Source organism: Tenrec ecaudatus, chromosome 1 (genome assembly GCF_050624435.1).
Source record: "Tenrec ecaudatus isolate mTenEca1 chromosome 1, mTenEca1.hap1, whole genome shotgun sequence".
Taxonomy (NCBI): domain Eukaryota; kingdom Metazoa; phylum Chordata; class Mammalia; order Afrosoricida; family Tenrecidae; genus Tenrec; species Tenrec ecaudatus.
In genome coordinates, this window is record NC_134530.1 from 61,717,623 (window position 1) to 61,723,793 (window position 6,171).

The window sequence follows — 6,171 nt, forward strand, 5'->3', positions numbered from 1 at the left end:
GGGCGCTCCACCGCTGCACTGCGGCTGCGCGCGCGGCTTCCGGAAGCCGCTCGCGGCCCCTCGGCGCGCTCCGCCGGCCCTTTGGCGCTCGCTCATTGGCTCAGGAGGGTGGCGCTAGCGAGCCTGGCTCCTCCCGATCGGCTCGCCTCACTTGACGTCTGGGCGTTAGAGACACCACGAACTCCCCATACCCGACCCCAAACTTCGTAAGACTCCTAAGACTGTGTTTTCTTCAGAAACCTCAGTGAATGAGTTTGCCTTCTTTGAATTTTCCAAGTCAGAAACCTGTGTGTCAGTTTTACCTGGTAAGCTTGTCCAAAACCAAGCTCTCTCTGGATTCTTTTTTTTTTTTTTATTCTAAAAGAGCTCACAAATCCACTAACTGTTGCTTATCATCTCGGACATTCCCTATTCTCAGCTATATTGTTTGAACAGCCTCTTCATAACCAGATCTTACAAAGGTTCGGACAGGGAAGTAAGCATGCAATGCCCCCAGCAAAAGCAGTCTTGGGTTTGAGAATCAGCTTAGAGGTCTTTCTGCCTGCAGTTATAAGATTTAAATATTCGTAGGCTGCTGAAATCACGCCAGACATCTTGCCCTTGGCCCAAAGCTTCTGATTCCCCCTTTTGCTTCATTCTGTCTGCAGACTATACCTTCTATGTCTCAATATCAGGACTTCTGTCAGACACACTTTGTGGGAAACAGAACTGGAAAGAGTATATGCAGACAAGTTGTCTACGCTAGCATTTAAGGAGGCCGAGAGGCTAAGACACTAATGGAGGGAGGCCTCACAATCATGAGTTGAAGATGAATCCCAGTCACATTCTCCTAATGAAACGTTACCCCCCCCCCCCAATAATGCCTGTTTTTAAGATGCTGTTTGCAAGCACGGGGTTCTACACACTTGAAGGTTATTTGCCTGAAAGCTGTCTGCCATTGAGAGCTGTCAGACCACCTCACCCTAAAGTAGGGCCTGCTCCCTTCTGATAAGAATCATAGATTGCTCCCCTGGAGAAGAGCTCAGGGACACTTACGGTCAAGCCAGCTCACAGATGACCAAGGGTAAGCTGCCATCTTAACTCTAGAACCCACCCATCTTGTTATACATGTATCTTCCTGTTACTTGTATGCCTCTAACATGTCCCCATCCTGTTATGTATGTGTATGACATGGCTTGCATACCTGAGATTATATAAACCTGTTAGAGAATACATTAGCTCTCAATCCTGCCATCAGAATAGACGAACCTTTGCATATCTTGTCTGATGTCTCCTTAATTTACCCTTCAATTACACAACTACCCCTTTAGGACCAATTCAGTTGAAGAGACTGGGCCCCCACAGCAGTTGAGTCCTCAAAGTGATATTTTTGCTTTTTAATACTTTAAATAAGTCTTTTGTGTTGTGTCCAATGCAATACATTACTTTATTTCTACCCTAAATTTCCTTCAATCTACTGATCTACAAAACAGAGTCGGATGTCACTCCTCTGGCTAAAACCTTTCAGTATTTTCCTATTGCTCTTTAGAGAGACAAGTACAAGGGTTCCCAGAAAAGTTCATGGAAAATGAAATTTAAAAACAATGGCATTTCTGCATGAACATTTTGAAGCCCCCTCATCTGTATAAGAACACAAATTGATGACAGAAATACCTGGTTCAAAATCCCATCTCTATAATTCCCTAGCTGTGCCACCCTGGGGAAATAAATAGATCTCACTTGACTCTCTGCTTCCTCATCTGCAGAATGGAGTGAATAATAGAACTGACAATATAGTCTAACATCCAACTATCAGTTTATCAAAATGTGATGGCTTGCATGTTGTTTTGATGCTAGAAGCTAAATCACCAGTATTTGAAATACAGGTTGGCCAATGGTAGACCGGCTAGATGATCTTTTAGACTAAGCCAGGCTAGGAAGAAGGCAATCTATGAACATCGATGACTGAAGACCTTATGGATAGCAGCAGCATATTGTCTGATAAAATGTGAAAAGATATCTCAAGTTGGAAGGCATTGGAAATATGACTGGGGGACAAGTCACCCTTAATGATATGGGCGTAGTAAAGCTTTCTGGACCTTGATTGACTGGTGGGGATGACTCCAAATGAGAAGAGACAGCTGCAAGCCTTCATTCAGTGTACAGAGCATGAATCCAGGAATATTGGAAAATGTCAAAAATGAAATGCAACAATTAAAGATAGGTATTTCCTAAACATTAGTGAGCTGAAATGGACTGGTATTGGCCATTTTGAGTAAGGCAATTATATGATCCACTAAGTCAGGACTGACAAAGAGGAGCCATGTTACATACATGTTACGAAGAAGGACTCAGCTCCCCACTTAGAAGGAGGTAGCCATCAAAGCCTTATGCATAGCTTCGAATCATTTTCAAATAATGAAAGCCTAAACAAAGGAAATGGGGGCAGAAAATTTTCAGAGATAGTGCCGGGAGATGGGTCCTTCAGGTCCCAGGGCACTCAAAATGTGACCAAAGACAAGTTGATTTCTTGGAGGGGAGTGGACCAGGGCGATGTGAGTCATAAAGTCTATGGGAATGGAGCCTTCAGGATCTTCACTTGTTGATGGGGCACAGCTCAAGGTATAAAGAGAAACAGCTGCAAAAAATCTAATGATTCGAAACGAATGTGCAAAGCATGAATTCAGAATAACCGAAAGTGGTTAAAAATGAATGAAATGAACACATAACAATCAGTATCCCAGGCATTAATGATCTAAAAGGGATGGATATTGGTCATTTTGAATTAGAAAAATCATAATTTACTATTCTGGGAATAATACAATCAAGAGGAATGGCATGGCATTCATGATAAAAAAGGATCTTGTTAATCCATCAGGAAGCCCAATGCTATGTGTGATCCAATTATATCTATCTGCCTTCAAGACAATCCAATCAATACAAGTATTATTCAACTTTTTGCACCAATCACAAAAACAAGTGATGAAGAATTCTACCAAGGACTTCAATCGGAAATTGATCAAACATGCAATCAAGATGCATTAATAGTTATTGGTGACGAATGCAAAAGTTAGAACTAAAGAGGAAGGAAGGAAAAAACGATTTTTTTAAAAAAAGAGGAAGGAAGCGTGGTTGGAAAATATGGTCTTGGTGATAGAAATGAAGGTGGAGATCCCAGGACAGAATTTTGCAAAACCAATGATTTGTTTATAGCAAACCCCTTTTTTCAACAACACAAAACATGACTATACACATGGACTTCCCCAGATGGAATATATGAAAATAAAATTGACTACATCTGTGGGAAGACATGATGGAGAAGCTCAGTATTGGCAGCTAAAACCAGACCAGGGGCTGGCTGTGCAACACACCATTCATTGTTGAAAGGTAAGTTCTGGGTAAAGTTGAAGAAAATGAAAACAAGCCCACAAAAACCAAAATATGAACTTGAGTCTGCCCCCCCCCCCAAACCTTGAAAACATCTGAGCAACAGATTTGATGCATTGAACACTAATGACAGAGACCTGATGAGCTGTGGGAGCACATCAAGACCATCATTCATGATGATTGTATAACCTCCCTTGATGAGATGGAACACATAACCGAAATGTGGATTGTATAAGGTATCTTAATTAAAATATACAATAAAACACACTAAAAAAGGACCATCCATGAAGAAAGCAAAAGGTCAATAAGAGGACAGGAAAGAACTTGCTATTAATTGTAGAGTAAGTAGCTAAAGAAAATGGAAAAATGATGAAGTCAAAGAGCTGAATAGAAAATTTCAAAAGACAACTCGGGCAACTCGAGAAGACAAAGCCAAACATTATAAAGAAATGTGCAAGGACCTAGAATTAGTAAAACAAAAGGGAAGAACATGTCCAGCATTATCTTAAACTGAAAGAACAATAAAAAATTCAAACCTGCAATTGGAATTTTGAAAGATTCTATTGGCAAACTGTTTAATGAGGCAGGAAGCATCAATAGACGATGGAAAAAATACACAGTCACTGTACCAGAAAGACCTAGTCGACAGTCCACCATTTAAGGAGGTAGCATCTGAGCCAGAACCAATGGTGCTGAAGGAAGAATTCAAACTGCACTGATTGCATGAGCCAAAAGCAAGGCTCCAGGAGTTGATGGAGTCCCCACTGAAATGTTTCAGCAAGCTGAAGCAGCCCTGGAAGTAATCACTCATCTATGCCAGGAAATTTGGAAAAGACCAACTGACTTGAAGAGATCAGTATTTGTGCCCATTCCACAGAAAGGTGACCCAACAGATGCTCAAACTATAAAACTATATCATTGCTATCGCACACAAATAAAATTTTACTTACGATCATCCAACAAAGGTTGTAACAGCAATTGACAGAACTGCCAGAAGTTCAGACTGGATTCAGAAGAGGACGTGGAACAAGAGATATTACTGATGTCATTCGGATCTTGGCTCAAAGCAGAGAACACCAGCAAGATGTTTACTTGTGTTTCATTGACTGTGCAAAGACATTGGCGTGTGTGGATCATAATAAACTGTGGATGACCTTGAGAAGAATGGACTTCTAAAAGGACAACAGCTCTATACTGCAATAAGTAAAGTCAGAGTGCTCCTTAAAGGATGGCAAGACTTCATCTTACATATACTACGGACATATTGTCAGGAAAGACTAGTTCCTGGAGAAGGCATCATGGTTGGCAACATAAAGGGCAGCGGAAAAAGAGGAAGGCCCTGGAAGAGATGGACGGGCACAGTGGCTGCATCGATGGGCTCAGACATGAGAACAATTGTGAGGAGGGCACAGGACTGGGCAGTGTTCTGTTCTGTTGTGCGTAGGGTCAGTATGGGTCAGAGCTGATGCAATGGCCCCTAACAACAAGAACAATACTATTAGTAAGGACACTTAGTGATGGAGTCGATTGTCCTTTAGACTGCTAACCATAAAGTGGGCAGTTCAAACCCACCAACTGCTCTGAAAGAAAAAGATGAGGCTTTTCAACCCCTTAAAGACCAACAGCCTTGAAAATCCACAAGGGCAATTCACATGTTTTGGACGGGTTATCAGGAGAGATAGGCTCCTAGAAAATGACATCATATTTGGTAAAGGTGAAGGGCAGTGAAAAAGAAGACCCTTGACAAAAAGATTGACAACTAGTCTTCAACAATGGGCTCAAACCCAGCAGTTTGTGAGGAAGGTCCAAGAGCAGGCAGTCGTTGGTCTCACTGTCCAGCGGGTCACTGTGAGCCGGCGCTAACAGCATGCTGGTGGTTCAGCCCCATTTTGGAGGGAGGTCTCTGTTAAAGGATTAAGGTGGGATGCAGCCTTCGTTTCTAATCTTAAAGTATGATTTAGTAGAGGGTGGGGCCACCCTTTGTTTTCCTTAGGGATCAGGTCGGCTGATAGACTGAAACCACACCTCAGTCAAAGTCTTCTCTTCTGTCACCTCATTTTTCGGAGTGAGTTTTGGTAGAAGCAAGAAGAACCTGCCGTGATTTTTAAACATATTTGGCTTCTGGCTCTGCACCCTGCATTTGGCTTGTCTCTCTACCTGGCCTCAGATTTGGGGACATTTCCTTAAAGTTCCACAAGTTCCTGTAGACAGAGACATGAGATAAACTAAAGGGCAGAGTCGGGGGAAATGGAGCAGTATAGAATCTTGGAAAAGTTGGACATTTGGCACATCTTTAATCTCCACCTCCTTGGAGATTAGTCTGGTATGAAAACACTTTTATGTGAAATTATTACTGCAGCCAGTGAACTTAATTTATTTCAACAGTCAATGTAAAATTCTGTTGCTTCTCCAAAACCCAAACAGACGTTCATCAATTGTGCTTTAAACAACTCATATTTTAATTTTGATGTGTTTCATAATTAAGGCTATAATTACAAATGAACAAATGCAAAGACATCATAAAAGAGAATTGGGTGATTAGAAAATAAACAGTATAATAAATGACAGTATTTTAATTTTGAGATATTTTGTCTCAACATGTTATTTTCATTTATTGGGGGCTCTCACAGCTTTTAACAATTCATACATCAATTGTATCAAGCACATTTGTACATATGTTGCCATCATCATTTCCAAAACATTTTCTTTCTATTTGAGCCCTTGGTATCAGCTCCTTTTTTTTGCCTCTCCCTCCCCAACCTTCCAACCCTCGTGAACCCTTGATAATTTATAAATTATTTTTTT